Below are 20256 nucleotides of genomic sequence, written 5' to 3' on the forward strand. Positions count from 1 at the left end.
TAGACTTATGCAAACAATCAAAGCTAAGTATCTGCTAAAGCTTCCTTGACTATGAGCACTGTGTCTGTCCTCACTCCTGTCCCATTAATACAGTGGAGACAACATTATGCTCTCTGCAAGTGCAGAAGGAAAACAGAGGCCAGCCCACTCCACTGGCACATTATGTTCAGATTCTCCCTTTCCTAGTCAGTGTTATTTGTTCTGTAGTGTCTTGATTCCCACACCACATCTCAGGATTGCCTAAAAAGGGGTAGACTGCAGTTTTAGTGATCGACATACAAAATCATTTTCAGAGACTGTCTGACTGAATATCAAATTGTAAACTTGAGTCATTCTATTACGTTTGTCCGTTTTAGGGAGGACAGTAATTCAAGTTTTAACTGCCTGGCTTTGGCACAGTTTATTTACAGAGCATAAGTCATCTTGAAAGCTGCACTCAAGGAGATGACAGCTCTAGCACGGTTAGCTAAAAACCCTGCGTCCTTGCCCTTCATCTCACATAGATCTAGAGCTCACAGCCCCCCTTCTTGTGATGCGTGCTCACCTGCAAATTGACTCACTTGCCAGTTTGCTGCAAGAGTGCAGTTTACTAAAAGGAAGAACAGATGTTGAGAATGAGTAACGCAAAAGCCAAAGTTAAACTCAGCTTTTTCCAGCTGTCGACCACGTAGGTGGTCTGCAGAAACCATTCACAGGATTAAGTTCTCACTTAGCTTAAATCAGAAAAAAAGCAAATGTGTTAATTCAAGTCAACCTGTTGGCTGAGTTCTAGAGCACCAGGAGTTGTCCTCCAGGAAGAAAAAGCATCAACCAAATTTTTAAGAGGAATCCTAAAGCACTTTCACTATAAAGCTCATTTCTGCTGGTTCTCATTTACTGCCGGACCTCGCTTCCAGGTCATGGGGCACCTGAGCTCCAGGATGTTAAATACCACATTTCAGAGCTGCTCCAGATCTGCTCCAATTACCTTGTCATTATCCAAAGGATCCTTTTGCACAAACGCCTGGACAAATTCTTCTGGTCCAATATAATTGAGTCTCTCCTAAACAAAGCACACAAGCAGCCAAGTCATACACTATGTTAACCTGCATTTCAGAAAGAGGGGAAGGATGCAATCGTGGTTGAAGTATGACAACTTACAAGCTCTATGTGTGTCAGCTGCTGAGCTAACACGTAGGGGTCATTGCAGACTGTGATTATGTCCCTCTGCATGGACTGGGGCTTGGTCTTTAGAACTGTGAGGCGATCTGTGGACGTGGCATTAATTTTTGCAAGTACTTCCTCATACTGGCTAACAGTGGTGAGCTTCTGAATCAGGTTCTGGAGGAGCTGCTGTACGTTCTTCCGATACATCTGTCACGACAAGAAACAATCCGGAGACATTTTTGAAATGTGCAAAGATAGTATTAAAGTCTGCATAACACCAAAACAGATTGATGCTGATACCTGTATTTGTTGCCAACTTAAGATACGTTCCACTATGTGAGTTTCTAATATTAACATTTCATCAGACCAAAAGGAATCCAGCCAAGAATTTAAACACTGATTGTCTCACAGATTCAACAGTGACCTGGTTAGCTCAAGGAAAAGCAGAAAAGACATGCACAACCTACTGCAAGAAAAGTACCAACAATCACCAGACAAAACACAAGAAATGAAAATACTCCCATCTTCTCCTGCTTAAGACCACAGGAAAACCAATATATGATCATTCAATGATGAAAAAAGGGCCTGCTTCTCTCTGGAGTAAATCAAGACCAATTTCATTGAAGTCAGAATTAAAACTTGCAGTAAATATGAGAAAAAGGAGAAGATAGTACAAACATCTCTCTTTCACCTTGCAGGCCTTTCCCTGTGGTGGTTTAAGTTAACAGGAGGGACAAATTTAAGTAGGAGCAGGACTTGACTCTTAAGTAGATAGATCTGTGTAACTGACCCTAAGGTGGTTACCATTCCAAATTCCAGATACCATCCTAAAGCCGTTAAAGCAAAACCTAAGTGGATGAAAAAAGGAGTGTCCAAAACCTACTGGCAGCACAGCACAGTGTGATCGGTCCAAGGCAGGAATGTTTCCCATATTCTAATGAAATTCTCATTCCCTCCAAAGCTGCCATTTACATGGATTTCCAAATTTACTCAAATACAACAGCACTATCTTGGGTCAGATTCATTCTTGAAATCAGTTATGTTCAACCAAGGCTGGATTTGTCTTGTTACTTGGTAAATAATTGCTTTCTGCTTAGATGTATTTTGATTTTCTAGACAAACACACACGGCATAATTTTTCACCAGGGTGGGTGGGAAGAGCACAAGGGGATCTACATTTTCCTCAGGAAGACACTGAAGTATTACTTCAAGTGCTGCACTTCCATCAACAGGTGTTAGGTGACACACAGAGACCTGCTTCACTGACCCACTCCCTTCCAAATTCTTTGAAATTTCATGTAAGAGAACTTTATGAAGCATTTTCTTGCCCAGCTGGTACTCACCTGAGAATGAAAAAAAAAGTCTAAAATACTCAGGATGAGTTCTGGCTACTGATGGAAATCACGTAATAACCAGTGGGTTAAGCTTCAAAGCAAAAAAACCCAAACCTTGCCTTAATTTGTGGTTCATGTCAACCCAGAACTGACAAAATCAGGGAGAAAAGGCAAACTGGCAGATACCCTCCAAACCAGAACAAGAAATCAGGGTAGTTACCCACATCTGGTCTAACAGCAGTTCAGCATAACAAACATCCCCTCTGTCCAGTGATGAGGCAAAACCCTCTTGGCACAAAGGCAGAAGGAAATGCCAGTTTCCTCTCACACCTCATAGATGTAGCTGAGCCCACAAAACCAACACCCCTCTGCTCTTTTGAGCTTCAGCCTCCTCTTGAGCAAAGGGGCAGCGACCTCGAAGCACTGTGTGTGAGGATAAGTACGTACTGCACTTTGCACACATAACAGGGATTTGTTGCTGGGCCATTACTTCATCTCAGGCATTTCTTTAATTCCATATATATATATAGATATATATATTTAACAACACACCAATGAACTCACTGAATATGTCTCTTAGATACTAATTTGACTGTAGTATGGCTCCCAGTCAGCCTAAACATACAGTCTTCCTCTAAATTAGGTTGACCCTTTCCACTTATTTGTCCCACAGTCTTATTTTTTATTCTATTTTCACACTGACAATGCTGATATTTATTTATATTTAAAAATCTCTGAGGATTGGACAGCATGGGAGAAAGTGATGGGACACTTCACCTCAAGGTCACTCCTTTGTGTCTGTCCCACATGGATAGTGATTGGAAGTACCATTACTACCTGCTAGATCTGGAATACCACACGTTAAATGAGTTTCCACAGTCAATCTCACTATATGATATCATGGTGGGGAAAAAAAAAAGAGAGGTCAGTGCGATGTTGGGCTGCACATGAAAAAGAGATCAGGCTACGGGATGTGGCTTTGGTCTGACTGCACACAGCCATCAAGTATTTCACAGAAAAAGCCACTGCTAAACGTTTATATGGAACTAATCAGGAAATGGGAGGCAATGGCTGATGGGAAAGGTTTCAGATATACCTTGAAACAAAGGTCAGTTAAGTGGTAAAAGGGACCAGAACAATCTAGAAATATCTCATGAGCATGATGACCTCTCAGGACACAGAGGGAAAAAGTGGAAGGAATGGAATTAAATTGAGGGAGAAGAGGGACAAAAATAACCCCACCAAGGTTTTTCCCAAGACGACTTTCTGATGTTAGCATGGTGAAGGGTTTTAGTTGTACTCCTACTGACAGCTCTTAATAGCAGTGGAGCACGATAATTTGGGAAGTGGATTAAGAAGCTACAAGTAGAAGAGCTGTAGTGGACAGAAACACTGCCTCTTTTGTGTCCTTCGAGGTAATGACTCACACAAATCCAAGCAATCTGTAGAAAAGCAAGGTCAAGGAAGTTGCCATTTACTGTTCCAAGCAGTTCACAGTAACACAAGTCAATTCACTGCAGCGCTTGCTTTCCCTTTGTCTTTCTGAAGGAAACCTCAAAGTCCAAAAAAGCTCAAAGCTAGAGCTAGAAAAGATCTACAGCTTGCTGCCAGAGTAAGACTGCTCCCTAGCGCTCATCTTCTAGCAATTTGTACGTTTGCCTTTCCCCTCAATAGATGATTTCACTGTTTAAACTGTCTGCAGTGCCAGAAACTTCACTGTAGACAACCCTTCCCTGTTGCCATTTCACCCTTGTATCCACCAACCCAACTGGCCCAGGCTAAACAGCTCGCTCTCTCTTTTTGTGCCAGTGGGTATTTTTCAAACAGGTGTGAGTCCTCAATATTATTCCTTTTCCTTGAACTGAACTGCAGTTCCCTGTCTTCCTATTAAGAGTACCCAGACACAAAGCAACGGTGCAGGAGCGCTGTACAGGGAAAAGTTCCTCCTGGCACCCCACAGTGAAGGCAAACCTCCACAGTCCAGAGCCCCCTGTAGCTATCTCGCAGCAGTTCTAAGCTTGCTCATCAAATTTGGTATCATTTTCATTTCTATTCCATACTGCACCTCACTCTCTTGTCCCATCTTCTTTTGTCCCTCCCCATTTTCACAACACCACAATGTATTTTAGCTTCCAAACTCGGTTTAGGTTTGTTCTTTTCCAGCCTTGTTTACAGTCTCTCAAGACCTTTCCAGGCCTTTGGTAGCACTTGCAACCCCTCCCAGTAAAGCTCACCTAAATGCTTGTTAACATGCCCTTGGCATAAGGTACTAAGGAATACCAGCCCCTGAGGAATGCCTCAAACACGATGCCATTTAGCAACTGCTCTTTGTGTTTATAGTTCTTCCAAATGCCACTCCAGTGCCTTTTGTAATGTGAGTATTATGGCAGCTACGCATGATCTGCTCATTGAAACCTTGTTAATTGCCTTGCCACTAAGTGAATATTAACTTTTGGCTTTGGGCTGAGTTTATTTCAGTACTTACAAGACAACCATCAGTTAAGCATCAAAATATTTCATAATACCTCTGTGAAACTTTACTTCCACCTGAGAACTGGGACTTAGAAAAAGGTCAGGTGATTTCCTTGTGTGCTCCATCCAAGAGGAACGAATATGACAGACTCCCTCTCAGCCCATATCTGATGCTTTAAGTTCAAGACAATTCTTCCTGGTCCAGTTTTTTTTTTTTAGAAACTTTCTTTCAAACCTGCTATAACTCTTCCACTGACCTGCTTCTGTAGCTGGAAAACCCAGGCCCAATGCCAGCACACTTTACTCACACAAATCGAAGAAATTATCAACATCAGTAGGGATTTCTCAGATATGCAAGGCTTCCAAGCAGAATCACTAAAATGAAAAATACTACCAGCCAGCAAGCTGTGTCTATCTGCACAAGATGCAATTATATTATGGGTTTAGGGATGGAGTGAACCTTACGTGTGCTTTGAAAAGGATCTGCCTATGCTGCGTGGTTTCCTCCTAGGCCTAGGTACCAGGCAGAACTTCTTGCCTACCAGCACCTTCATACTAAGCTAGCTTAGCCACCCAGAGCCGTACCAACAACAAACCTACAATATCAGAGCGTTAAAGGAATGCCTTTTTACCCAATAACTTTGTACACAGACAACTTATCTCATCACCACTGGCTATTCTTTGTGCCAACTCTTCTAAGTTCCTCATCATTCTTTCATCTCGGAAATCATAAGGAAATGTCTCTGTCCATTCAGTCAACAACTGTAGGATTTTGGGTGCAATTTTTCATATCTGATTCTATTGGAAAACAGTAAGGAGGAATGATACAAGTAACAGCAGTACAGCACATACCTAACCCAAAGGAAATAGAATTCCCTTCTACAGGATACTGTGGAGCATAAGGGTATGAAGGTCACTTGAATTTTTAAGCTTAACTTAATTCAGCATTGGAATAAAGGCCAGAGCCAATACCCAATGAAGAGATTCTCATTGGCTTATCTGATGTGGAAATTAGGCCCCAGGTAGGTGGAAATCTTAGAATGATTCCCCCCATTATCAGGAGTGTCTCAGTGCAAGACATTTATTAGTGTTTCTATAACTTATGGCTAACTGTCAACAATGAAAGTGATAAGCTCCAGTTCTGCCAGGACTTACACACACACTATACCTTATAGGGAGAAAGCAATGGAATTATTCAAGTATCTGAATTTAATTTGTGTCATTTTCTACTGGCGTGGAGGTTCTCTCCAAACATCCACATCCCGTCCCCTTTCAGCTCCAGCCATGACATGCAAAGGGGCCAGCGATCTAAGCCACTCTGCAAAGACTGTAGCAAGAGCGTAGCTTAAACATGTGAGACAGGTCAGTGTAATCCCCACTGACATGCTCAATTCATCATTACGTCTTTCCAACATTGTGGCATTACATGTCAAGACATTCAGAGCCCTGAAACAAAAGCAACCACTGCAGGGCCAGTGTGGGATATGTCATTAACAGCAGCACTTTCATTTCTGGGCCATATATTGGTAAAACAGTGCAGCAGCAGCAACAGTCTTCACAGAGACAGGCTGAGCAGTGTGGAAATTCCACATGAATGTCAGCAAAGAAAGGGTCACATTCTAGGTGCTCGTATCAGGTTTTCAATCTGTTTAATCCTACTGAGGACTCTCTTGAGTAGGAACATTCTTCCGCGGGCAGGGTGGAGACATTTGAGTGGAAGTAACAGGAGTCCCTGAGAAGGAGGGACCTTACCTTGTCCAGGCCAGGCTCACTCAGTCTCTGCTGCTCAAGGCACAGATGGCAGACTTTGGCCATGAGCTCATGCGGGTGCATGAACAGGTGTGAACTGAGAAGGAAGGTGAAGATGTACGTCCTCTGCAAACAAGAGGAAGACAGAGAAAGGGATGAGGATAAATTACCACCAGCTTTATATTTTCTCCAACTGTGTTCCTGGCAAATCCATTCCTAAAACTTTACTGTCTGCAGAAGAAAACTCTGCATGTGACTGTGACAAGAGCTATTACTACAGCAATAAGCATTTAATTTAACACTTGTCATTGCTCCAGAATCAGTGTTATAAATTCGTGCTTGAGCCAAGCTATGCAAGATTTAACCAGAACAAGGTAGAGTAGGGCTGGTGTAGCTCTCCTATTGCACACAGCCTCATTGCAAGTACCTAAAATTACTCAGAATAAAATTTCAACTCATCTTCTCTTGCTCTACAGTAAATCTTTGTGAGAGCCATTACCATGTTACATAACTCTTTGTAGGCTGACAATGGAATAAAATTCATGCTGCAAGTCCAAGATACTTAGAATACCAACAGAGAAATCCTGTCTGCTTCCACATTGATAGTGAAAGTAAACAGTCTTCAGAAAAAGAATAAAAAAAGATGCCAGTTGGCCAGATCGCTGAGCTGACTCAATTTTGCCACGTACACCATCTTTACCATGCTGTGTTTGCCTGTCTGACCTCAGTAAACTGCACACTATGACCTTGTACTTCCTTTAAGAATCTCCAAATACTGTTCATTTCCCACAGTATTGCTTGTCTCCTGGGTGAAAGCAGAGGGAACTGCATAGCTTAATTTTACAGAACAAAAATTAGTAACTCATTCTGAGGTTACAAGAAGAGTAAGAGTAAGAGGCTCCTTATTTTGCTTTGATTTTCCATATATCATGATTTGAACTCATTGTGAGATGGATAGACAAAATAGCCACTCCACTCTCCACACTGCCAGTAGTTAAGTATCTGTGGCACCCACAAGAAAGATTCAACAATGTTCCAGTCCTAGGAACTTGGAATAAACATCATGTTTGACCAACTGATGTCTAAATTGCTGCATGTTTGAATTTTAAGCATTAATGGATAAGCACTAGCTCAAGCACAGTCCTGTGCTGCTACTAACTCTGACCCAAGTTAAAAAAGATCCTGTCTTGGAAACATGAATAGATCTACGACAACAACAGAAAGTGAATACAGGCAGAGTTATGTCTTCAGCAAGAGCCTTTCAACAAGCACAGATGCAGTTTCATCATCCTTCAGTCATCCTCAACTGCCCCCCCCCCCCCTTTTGATATCATTCTTCTTCTCTAAGAATTATATAAAATGTCTCAATGCACAGATGCATCTAGACAGGCCAAAAATTCTCAGATGACAAATGTTCCACTCTCACGTCCAGCATCTGTTGATTCCAAACAGGGTGGCACTAGTTCAACCAGTTGCTAATTGCAAGATAGGTGGGGACCTCACACAAGCAATGGGAAATAACCATTAAAAACTGTTTGTTTTTAAACTGAAGACATTCATACTGTCACGCTGGTGGTCACGTCTTTCTCCTCAGCTTGCCTGACAGACTTTAAAGGGTCAATGGTACATACAACCCACCAAACAGTAAGCCACACTAGTACTTACTTTATAAATGAGACCAGGGCTGTGCACCTCACAACAGGAGTAATAACGAATTAGACTTCCTAGGTCAGGTGAGCTACTGCACGCTGCACTCACATGAAGCAACAGTTATCCTGTCATTGCTACATCAGTCACTTGAACCCCTTCCTTGGCAATCTGATGTGACACGTTCTGCTTTGGCTGTACATGTGAAGTTCCTCTTTACGAGACGCGTGAGGCCCAGCCATACAGCTAACTGGGGGTACAGACTTACATCAGGGTAGCAGTCTACACTGGGTACCAAGTGCTGGATCAGAGCTCCCAGAGACCCCGACAGGAGGTTGTTGTCATGGTAACAGAGCCCTCCACAGTTGTCTTCTTCTGACTGATGCAGGTTCCTGTTGTAGCCACTGCTGTCAAACACAGCTGCGAAGGGAGGTGTCTGTGGCATCCTTTCCTGAGGAGACACACAAAAAAGATACGGGGTAATTACCCCAAGGCACAACAATGTAAGAGGCTTTCTACACTGCAGAGATAGGAAGCACTAGAGCACTAGGAAGAAATCCCAGTGTCATACCCTGGGTTGCCTGCACACAGCAGTAAAGATTGTACCGTCTTCCAGCCCGTGCAGATTTCTCAGGGAAGGGCCCACACAGGCTCTCATCACTGCCTGTCTACTGCAATTGCCACGTGCTTTATTTTGTATCTTGCTGTTTCTTCATTAAATGACAGATAAGAGGTCAAGGTTAAGAGTTAGAAGGAGCGTACAAGAATCCTGACAGGTTTTGGGAACTCAAACTTTCTGTAAAGCTTTTGGGGATGTGGCATAACGTTCATTGACAACTTTGGGCAAATCCTTACAGCAGCTACCTAAGAGCAGCGCTCTGATGGGGAAGCGTGTTCAGGCTGTCATGGGCTGCCACAGCCCCCGTCAGCGCAGAGGGAGAGAGACTGAAGCGAAGCCCAGCCCTGAAGAGGCCACGTGTGAGGACAGTCTCCTTATGCAACACGACAACCTTGTAACTACAATCAAAAGCTCCAATTTCCCAACTCAGCCCTGGTAAATCAGTGCTGGGTTTTTCCAATTCTACCGTGACAGGTGTGACCCAAGCTAAAGACCGACACTTCAGGGCATCTGTCTCCACCTACTCTCTGAGTGGCTTCACAGAAATTTGGAAAAAAATGCCTGTGTGTAGTTGTTTATCAATATTGTCCAAATTCACCAATGATATCAAAGATGTGAGCAAAGTCAGACATCTGTTAAACACTCTCTCCAAATTCTGTGACAATATGAAAAATCCAGCCCTGTGTCTTCCAGCTTCAGATTTTCTTAATACTTAAGGAAAAATAAAGCAATTACTCATCAGTCTGCATCTCAGTGCCTGTGGAATAACCAATTTCCTTGGTCTTACCAAGGAAAAGATCAGTCAGTGCTGCAGGCTGTTCAGTCATCCAGAGTAGTGGGTGGGCAGCAAGGGGGCTGTGAGCACCCAAGAGCTCTTTAGGTGACAAAGGCCAAAAGATAAAATCTCTCTGATTATCTGAGAGCTGAGTTCTACCCTCCTTCCCTCCCCTCCCCTCTCTCCTTCCTTTTGGGAGTAGCAGTTCTTGTCAGTTTAAGGAACCTGGGTTTTATAGCCTTGACTGCAAGCCAAGTTTGTGCTCAATTTTAACCACAAATATGTGCTGGTTTTAACTCTACTACAGCAGTTACTGGACCGTGAGTACTAATGGGCCAGGCACATTCGGGGAGTGGACAGATCAAGTGCAGAAAGGTATTGCACATGCTTCCCCCCTCCCCTCGGGAGGCAAGGGAGATCAAATTGAGAAGATAGTATCCCCAGGCTGCCCTGCCTGTGTGCTGACAGAGTGTGTGCATGTGCCTGAGAAAAGCATTAATGCCCCTGAGTCATCATTGTCAGTGCAGATGCTGTTGCTTTTCTCTCCATTGTATCAAATCCTATTTGGGAAAAGGCTCTGTAAAGCCACAGACTTCAGCAAACACCAGTCTGTGAAGGCACCCCGTTTTGAGAACAACTAGCAACGTGACAGCCTGGAGATAAACAGCATGCTGCCATCTGTGTGCTCCGCAACCCACGACAAAGATCTGCTCAGAGTGAGCTCAGTGGGGATGACGAGCTATTAAGTTATTAGCTAGATTCCTGGGGACCTGAAGCACCACACACACCACAGACTTGATGCTGCTGGCAGCATGTCCAGACAATGGAGGCATTCAAACCAGCACAAGACTGAGGGATTCAGTAAATAAACAGCAAGAGAAAGCCAAAACCAGTTGCAAAGACAGAGAGGGACAGTGAAAAGAGCCTCTCGGCCTGCGTGATGGGTGCTGACCCCACCTTGCGAGATGCCAAAAGATATCTGCATCCAAACGGGAAAGAGTGAGGAGTCTCCGTGTCTGAAAAGTGACATGAGTCACTCTGTGCAGCTGTTCACCAGTGACTGAATTCCACCCAGCCCAACGATTTGGGAGAACAACAAAGTCAACACTTGTGTCGCAGCGTAAGAGCATGAGGGGCAGGACTGAACAAAACAAGGTTCCTGTACAAGAGAGTTCAAATCACTGGGCAAGTGAGGAGCAATTCAACCACAGCCACACTCTGCGATGATAAAGCATCCTGATGCATAAAGTCTCTTGGGCTTTCAGGCTCTTTGCAAGGCTGGCAAAGTTTGAGAAACAAAGCATTACCAAGGAGCTGACAGGAACGTTCTGCAGCAATTTCTAGGTTTTCATACTGTTCAAAGCTCACCGTGTTTTAATCACAGAGACTTGAACAAATCCAAAATATTCTGCAGCCCACGGCGCTGAAAGATGTCCTGTTTGCACACAAATTCAGAAGCTTTCAGCTACTGTAGCAAAGTTTACTCAGCCATGAGGCAAGTGGCAGTGGACAGTGTGTAAACACTTGCCACCCACCAAACCTTATAGTCTACAAGGGAATAATACTCTACAAGGAAAGTGAGAAAGGCTAGTCTGCATCTGCAAAGCAACTTGACATCAATATTGTCACTGTAAAACACCAAGGCGAGTAGTGGTTTCACTCCAGATTTTTGCTTTGGGTGGTGAGAGTTATGTGAAATCACAACTAATTGCTGGCTCGGCTCGCTAAAACGTCTATAGATTCCAGTTTCACCCTGAATTGGGCTGTTTTGGTTAATACAAAGCTGACTCGGGCAGTATCTCATTTCATGGGTGATACATTGTTTGGGGAAAAACCTCCACTTCCACCATACCACTAACTTCTGTCACGGTAAGAACTGAAACAGGTGTGAATCACAGCAGGGTTTTCCTCCCACCTATTTGACACATGCATACTACGTATTACTGCCTGTTAAAGCACAACTTGTCAGAAGGTCTGCAGGCAGTGCTTAAATTCTAATAACTAATTCCCAAAGGGAATTTGGGTTTGCAGCTCCGGCTGATCTTTTCCTTGGTAAGACCAAGGAAATTGGTTATTCCACGGGCACTGAGGTGCAGACTGATGAGTATTTTTCCTTAAGTATTAAGAGAATCTGAAGCTGGAAGACACTGGGCTGGATTTTTCCTTTTCAATTTGAAGTTGCAGTCCCCTAACGCTCAGCACAACACTTACTCCCACAACCACGTGGATCCTTCTTCAGAAAAAACTAAATTTGAGACACAGAGAGCCTCCTAGCCTCAAGAGGAAAGGAATAAAATCATCAGGTCATTAATAGATACACTGATTCATAACAATAAAATAAAATTCCCAAAAGTCTGGCTGCGAAAGGTACATATTGGCTCACTTGTTTGCTCTCTATTTCTGGATGCTGCTTGACAGAGATGGTTCAGTTCTGCTCAGTGAGACATCAAGCTAAGAGATGTTCTGTACGCTCCACGTTCAAACACTGTGAACAAGAACAGGACATGTTCTCGATGCAATGAAAAGGGATGATACCAAAGTGTGACAGAGATAAATACAGCATAGCCAACAGGATGATTCATCCAAAACACGTGCTTTTCCAGCAGGACTCCTTTATTACCTCGACCTTGACTCTTCTGTTGTATTTTATATGGAGGTGGAGAAACAAAGCAGCATGCTCCGTTCTAACTAGCTCAGGAGCTAAATACAGAACACTAAACCGTGTCTTCAGAATGACTTGAGTGGAACTGAAATTTGGTCACTGAGCAGAATCTGGACCACAAAGCCTTAGCATATAGAGCAGAGGTATCTTGGGACCTAAAAATATTGATAAACCACAGCAATACAATATCTGACAAGCAGGAATTAGAAAAAAAGACAGGAAATCTGATTTTAGTGAAAAACATGCTGAGAGTTAAAACTGCAACTTTTTAACTGGGCTTTGAAAACATTTGGCTGTCACTAACACGAAAAACGTTTCTCTCTCCTCTCTTTTTTCTTTTTTTTAAGAAGGAAAAGAGTGGCTTTTTTTTTTTTTTTTTTTTTTTTTGTTAAAGACCCGACTTGAAGGAAAGAGCAATTAGATAATTTCCTTGCTCTACCAGTGATGTTCTCCTATGACAGAGTGAAGTCGGTAACTCCCTGCCTTGTGCAAAGAGGAATAAACATTTTTTCTGCATTTAGTGTCATTATGGAGAACGTGAGATCTTGGGCATTAAGGTCCAGATTCTGGCTTTGAGTAGCCTCTGACAAGAAAGAAGTCCCAACCTTCCCAGTAACAGCAGTGTAAATGGAAAGCCAGAGCCAAAGACAATGTGCTCAAAACCCCAGTGGTTCCTGCAGGAGATGAGTTCCAGTTTGGCAAAACTAAAAGAATCAGACGTAGCTTCCAGGCCGCCAAGGTCTTGTCCAAACCTCTGTGTTCAGCAACAGAAGAAAAATCTGTTTTCTACTAGCAATGGAGGAAGGTTGCATTGGTTCGTTTTCATTTATATTAGAGAGCTCAGTCTGCCCGTCGGGTGTATAAAACAGAGCCAGCAATATGGACAGCTCGTATCCTTTACAGAAGCACCCACTGAGGGGTTCAGTAGTAGCCACGGAAGGTGCCTTTAAAGACACTGCCAAACATTTTCAGCTCCTTGGTTATGTGCAGGTACCTCCCATCCTACATCCCTCAGCCAGAGGAACGGTGACTGAATTTGTTACGCGTCCCAAGTCACACCTCCTCATAGAAGATACAAACCTCATGTGTGCAGTTACATCCCCTCAGAGCTGCTTCACCACCAGATCAGAAACCCCAAACCACATTTAGTAGGCGATTACCATCCTGCCTTGTTCTTAAGGATGCCATTACAAAACTGAGGTATGGCAAAACAAAAGTCTGATGGGGAAGGGACTATAAATCTTAACGCCTTGCACCAACCTGGGAAAGTCTGAGCAAGTCAGAATGAGCCTCGGCTTTCACAGATAGAAAGGCAGTAAGGACTAGGTGCTTGCCAGCAACACCCAGCTTTCTCTGGAGTGTTTCTGAAAAGTGTGGAGTGTTTTAGACAAGGGCACAGGCTACCCAAAACAAAAGCATAGCAGACACAGGGGCCACCACTGGTTGCATTCCATACAGCTGGGTGTGTTTGCTTTGCTTACAAAAGCATTTGTTTCTGCACTGAAAGGTAAAGTGAAATTCTACAGCTCAAGCTATTGAGAAGATAAAAACCTGAAATACCCCCAGGTTGGTGTTTCATATGCCTTACTTGTAGAAACTTAGATCTTATAACTATCCCAGCTCAAGTCCTCCTGCTCCCATTCTTCCATGCAGAATTTGCCACACAATTCCAGCAGTGTGACTTCAGCACAACTTGGACTCACAGTTCCTTCCTATATATTGTCCTTCCTAGAAATACTTCTTCATAACTGCACCTTGTAAGAGGCAGAGCACAGAATAGTATTTCATACTCACACAGGAGATTGAAAGAGGAGCGATATGGGCTTTTTCCTGGCTGAAATCGAGAGCAAGACTAAGAGCAACTCAGAAGGAATCCACCCCAGAGCAACAGGAGCACTAAAACTATCCACAGGTGATACTGCTAGACAGCGACATAGCAACAGAAACACATCTTGCACACAGCAGAGACCAGTGAAGTGCAGTCCCTGGCAGGGAAGGCAAAGATCTGAGGCAGGCAGAACAAACCCCACTGAGCCTTGAGAGACTTCTTCATTTTCACTAAACCAGCAGAGGAACAATTTTGTAAAGTTTACAATTTTGTAAAGTTCTCAAAAAATTCCCCAGGCAACAATGGGCTGGAAAGGAAGAAGGAAAACCCCAGTAAGCAAAGAACAGACCAGGGACTGAATTTCAATGAAAGGCATCTTCCTCCTGAAGGTGCAAAGGAACTCTTTCTTGGATCTATAGATAGATCTCGCTGATGATGCGGGAAGGTCAGATGCAGCACTGCTGACTGATCACTCACACAGGAGAACTCCGACGCAGTAATTAAGCAGATCCTGAATCACCCAAAACTAAAGACCTTGGCTACTGAACTGCAAAAGCGTGATGGATATGAATGCATTTGTGTGTATGCTTGGGAGCCTTAGGAAAAGTGCAGGGGCTGTAAGAATGCCTTGAATTTCTCAAAACATGTCAGGGTGGAAAAAGGGAGGAAAACAAACAAGTTCCTCTTGATGCTGATGTGCTGTAAATCCATGTCCCCTGCTTAAGCCCCAAGAACCAACCTCCCTTCTGCCCTTTCCCCGTGCTCTTCTTCTGGGGGGCAGAAGAGTGGCGCAGGTCTGATGATGCTGAGGGTGGCTGTGCCACCACGATGCTGCAGTGCCACGCAAGTACACGGGCAGACTGCACCACTGCAAAAATCCCAACTGCGGGGAAATGACCTGGGCCAAGGGAGAGGGCAGGGCGTATGTTCCTCCCAACCAAAACACACGGAACAATCTGTATTGCTGGACACACAAAAGCAGCTGCCTGGACACACAGAACATGGAAAGAAGACCACGTGTGTAATATATTCGCTTTCTCCACACACTTGTACCTTACCTTGATCACAACACAGCGGAGATTTTTATCTGTAGGTTAAAACTGAGGCGGTCACAATTGTTAAAAAAGATACTATACGAAGTGTGCTCCACCACTGACTGATTAATCTTTTTATTAAGTTCATTTGTAAGTTATTTTTTAATTTATGGGCAATTTCTTCATCTGGATGATGTCCTTTTAACATTTTAATTACATTTTCAGTTCAAAATAAGGCTGTTCTCCCATGGGGTTTTTTAACCTTGTAAATTTCTTCAATAATCCCACTTTTTTTTTTTTTTTCTGGTTTCAGAGGAGAAGTTTAAAAGGAGCCATACAGGGTAAGTATCTAAGTGACATGATGGATTAGCACAGATGTCACAAGCCACCAGAGATTCTAGAAAAGTTCAGTTCATTGCACACTCCATAGCAACTCCTGTAAAGCTCGAGTGATTTACAGAATGGATGGAATGGGAAAGGGTGCAGAAAGGCCTCAGACCAGCCCAAAGCCTGCAGTGAAGTACCATCCACCTTAAACAACAGACAACACATGTAGCGACTCTTTTCTACCAAAATTTATGAGCGGGCAGCTGGACTGAAAGCAAAAGAAGTTTTGATAGACAACTAATACTGGGATCATAATAAGAAACAACTTCCCCCCACCCCCTTCCTGGATCTATTTTCATTAAAGAATTCATAAATGGTCCGTCCTCCAAGCACTTTGTTTAAAACCAAACAAATGCACAAGCTGAGTATGATCTCCTCAGTCCTACACATTAGATTTCATTCAAAATTAGACACCATCAGGAAAGACAGACAGCTACTGCCTGGCCAGCACAAAGTGTTAAGAAATTGGCTGGAACTGCTGATGGCAAAATCGAGAGCTTTGAAATAGGAGTACAAGTGTATTAAATGCAAAGAAAACACAGGCACACGACTGAAGCCTTATGCTTTTTTAACTCACTGAAGCAGGATGGGGTTTTTAGAAGGACACAGCATTCCCCTAACTGCACTGAGTGAAATACAGAAGAGTTTTGCCAACTGTTCTGTTGGGAACAGAGGTCTTTTAAATATTATAGTCATAAAACCCTAAAATGCCACCTCTCTATTCAGTCTCATCAGGGCTCCCATCCCCCAGCAAGGCACAGAGCTCTGCAGACCCAAGCAGGTTTCCATCCCGGCCTCCTGCGCTGCTGAGCAGCCAGCTGAGTGCTGCTCATCAATCAGCTGATGAACTGCTGCGGTTTGCAGTCAGGAGTTTTAAGGCAAGGGAACAGCAGTGATGATTTACTTCAAAACACCACGCTGTAAACCAAGTGATTCAGCAGCTGATGCACGGTGGCTCAGCTGTCCAGGAACGGGGTGGACCTGCGATGTCATCCATGCTATGCCATCCCCACCAGTGAGTCAGAACCCTGACACTCTGTCATTTCTGCAGCATGCTTTGTGCCTCCTGTGTACTTCAGACTGAAGAGATAGAAAATTGATGCTGTCAACAGAGAAAGGAGCAGTTTCCCCTACGCTATCATCATAACAGTACCACTGGTTTCAATATCGTATTAAACTCCCACTAACCTTGGGGAATATGATCCATTTCGCCCTCTACAACTCCCTGAAAGGAGGGTGCAGAGAGGGGGGATGAGTCTCTTGACCCAAGTACAAGCACCAGGACAAGAGGGAATGGCCTCAAGCTGCGCCAGGGCAGGGTCAGACTGGCTCTTAGGATATTATTCACAGAAGGGGTTGTTGGGCGTTGGGATGCTTGAAAGACAGGAGCCTCTGGCTACTACTTCTGCACACAAGCATACAAGGAGCATGTAAACCTGAGCTCCTTTGGCCAGGATTATTTTGGAGGCAGGCACACAACCCTACCTACCTGCCATTTCTTTAAATTCAGACTCTAGAAAGAAATGCTTTAAAAATTTACTTTCAAAATAATTGAGCTGGCAAGATAACAAATAGGTAAAGGGACCCCAGCACAAAGGGCCTTTGCCCACACAATTCCCTTTCTGGAACTGGGACTTAAAGGCTCATGTGATCTCACTGTGAATTTTAGAAATTACTTGCAAGGCTTCAAGGTCTGGATTCGCACAAAAGCTCATTCTGTCCATCTGCACAGTGTCACATATAATGTGCAGTATAACCAAATGACATTGCAGTGTTATTTCTGGAGGAAGATGACACAATGCCGAGCCAGAAGCCACAGCCCTTACACACGTACCCTGGGCCTTTCCCACTGTGGTGGGTATGTCAGAGGATGGTGCGAAGTATCTTCCCCAGGCTCTGCTCTGCGATGTCTCCTCTCTGTGACAGGTTTCCCAATGCAATAAACTATTTCACTCTATTGATTCCTGTTTACCCCTACGATTCTCTTCACCAGACAACTCTTGCCGCCATACCTACAAGAAATCTACTAGAAAAAAGATTTAGACTTAATCCAGATAAAGTGTTTCCCCCTTTTCCTTTCGCCCCTCTCAGATTCGAGGATAAACATGTTTTTCCTTCCCCGTGTCTCCCGTATTCTCAGACACAACCTTTGTTTAAAGCAGAAATATTTTCCTACAGTAAGTGCCTGTTATCCTGGTTTGTCCTGGTGCAGGCTGACAAGAGGGAGGGCAGCCTGTGTTCTCCTGGCAGAGCAGTGCCAGGTGTGCAGCGAACAGCACGCGGGGCGTGAATCAGCAGCGCTGCACTGCGGCAGGACTGGCACATGCTGCAGCTCAGGGCTGTAAGTCAAGGATCGTGCTAAGCAAGCGAGGTAATTTGTCTGTGTGCTTGGCATTGTTCAGGCCTCGCTTGCAACAGTGCAAGCGGTTATGAATAACTTGGCAAGAGTTGAGAGGAGATCAAGAATTGTAAGGAGGTCAGAGGTATAGTTGTGAGCTAACGTTCCAAACGCAGAACGTGCCCAGTCTGCATTGCTCAGGTGCTTTGCTTATTTACCCTCCCCATTTCTGATATGGTAGTGCTCACAACAGCAATGCAGATTAAGGGAATTAAGCCCAAACAAAAACTAAAAAACTAGATGGGGGCTGATTAAACCAATTAGACTGATGTTCACTAAACAAGTTCTTTGTGGGCAGTGTTCTAAAATCCAGGCCCGGGTCCCATGGCTGGGTCTGCTGGCATGAAACCCAGCATCTAGGTTGGGCTTTAACACGGGACCCTCTCCTGTGGCAGAAACACAGACCCCAACCTTGGGCTGCAAACCAGCCCTCCGCTTTGCCTGCGGGTTTGAGCTGTGGGAAACTTCATCCACAGCCCCATGTTATCTCCATTATTACTGTAAAAGCTTTTTTTCATCCAAATATGAAAACTGAATGTGTTACTTCAAAACAAACTGGATTTTAGGAGAGAAGAGATTTTTGTATCTATAGACACAGGAAATCTGTGGGCCCACGTGTGCAACCAAACTACAGTTCTGGCTGATTGTAACCAGGCTCCTGGGCTTCCAGGCCCACTCCAGAAAAGGTGGGTTGAAACACCAATACCAGTATTAACCGCTGAAGAAGCAGGAGTTTAACTCCCAAAATTTCAATATTTACATAGAAGGAAAATGTATTTTTTCAAGATATTTCTGTTTACTTTTCTGGTGACTGGTAGCTGAGCTGATAAGCTTCAAATCAACATATTCATACTATCCAGTGTTTCTGCAAGACATAAGAATCAGAAGTTATAAAAAATGGGGGTGAGAAGCATATTTAATGGCATCAGATGACTCCAGGAAATTAAGCTTTAGAAAAATCACCAAGCCTGGGAATACTGAGAATAGAGCTGTTAACTCTATGCAGCTTCCGTTGTGGATTAACTTCCCTTGCGTGGTTGAACAATCTGTCTACTGATAAAACAACCTCCCCCCTGCCCCCAGGCTCTGGGTTTATACTGATCCCATGCAGCATTGCTTGTGCTATGTGCCCCAGCCAAATACTCATCATTTCCAAGAGATAAACCAGAAAACACTTCCCTCGGTTTACCCAGTAATCTTTACTTGTCAGATCATGCAAGCAGGGTCTGTACAACAGTTAAGTGATGCTGGATGTTAAGCATAAAGAGAGAACACACTTGTTTCAGCAAGTAACTGGACAGTTCTCCATCAGAGCAATGTGAAACAATTGCCTAAACTGGTTGCTCTCTGCCTCCTGTAACTCCAAAGAATCATCAAAGAAGAGTAATTAAGAGCAAATAGCCAATACCCATTCTTTTTTCATTCTAATACTCGTTGCTGTGCAAATAAATCAAGCCTTACCCTGTGGTTTGTAGCACTTCCCTGCATAAAACAGAAAGACATGAGGTTTCCTTTAAGACCTATGTTTATTCATTTTGAACTTGAACTAGGATCGTATTAAAAATAGATTACAAATCATTTAAGAGCTATTAATGTTTGCCAAAACTAAGCTGTGGTTTTACATAACAGCAAAGTCAGACTAAATGAAAAGTAGCATTTCACTGCGGAGAAGTCCTGTTACACAAAAAGCACACAACGTATCTGGCGCTTCAAAAAGTACCCAGCAGAATCCCACACACAAAGAGCACTCGATACAAACAGATGGAAAGGAAGGATTTAGAGTTTGAAGTTAATTCTCTGAAATTCAGAAATAAGCATTGGTCTGGCAATATTAGCACATTTAAACCTCTGCACAGGACTGCTGAAATCATTGAGACACCTGCACAGGGGCAATTATTTGCAGAACCAGATACCAAAACCCTTGAGCATCTTTGAATTTTCAAAAAACTGCTTCAAATTCAATTTACACTGTAAACATTTAGATTAGAGGGATCAGTCCAGCAGATCACTTAAACCTCGCCTTAGCTTCAAGTTGGAAATTAAGAGCGTACTTCAGTGATTTGGCAGAGGATGCAAGCAGTCTTCAGTGTTTCGATGGAGGGCTATGACAGGGCAATGATTCTGTGTGGAGATGAAGGGATGTACAAGCACTCAGGGCACTCGACTGGTAAGCAGACAGCACTTCCTGTAATAGATTTTTTGTAA

The 20256-nt window shown here is 43.6% G+C and overlaps 1 long non-coding RNA gene and 1 pseudogene across 1 annotated transcript in view; one reads left to right on the top strand and one right to left on the bottom strand.

Annotated features, from left to right (window-relative positions):
* LOC141947209 (uncharacterized) overlaps positions 1-15595 on the top strand; it is a 101543-nt gene extending 85948 nt beyond the window's left edge. The window contains exon 3 of the long non-coding RNA XR_012630052.1: positions 15580-15595. This is a non-coding gene — a long non-coding RNA (uncharacterized LOC141947209). The remainder of the gene's footprint in view (positions 1-15579) is intronic.
* Positions 1-20256, bottom strand: part of LOC141947208 (ras-GEF domain-containing family member 1B-like) — a 107110-nt pseudogene that overhangs the window by 1441 nt on the left and 85413 nt on the right.

Source organism: Strix uralensis, chromosome 9 (assembly GCF_047716275.1).
Source record: "Strix uralensis isolate ZFMK-TIS-50842 chromosome 9, bStrUra1, whole genome shotgun sequence".
Taxonomy (NCBI): domain Eukaryota; kingdom Metazoa; phylum Chordata; class Aves; order Strigiformes; family Strigidae; genus Strix; species Strix uralensis.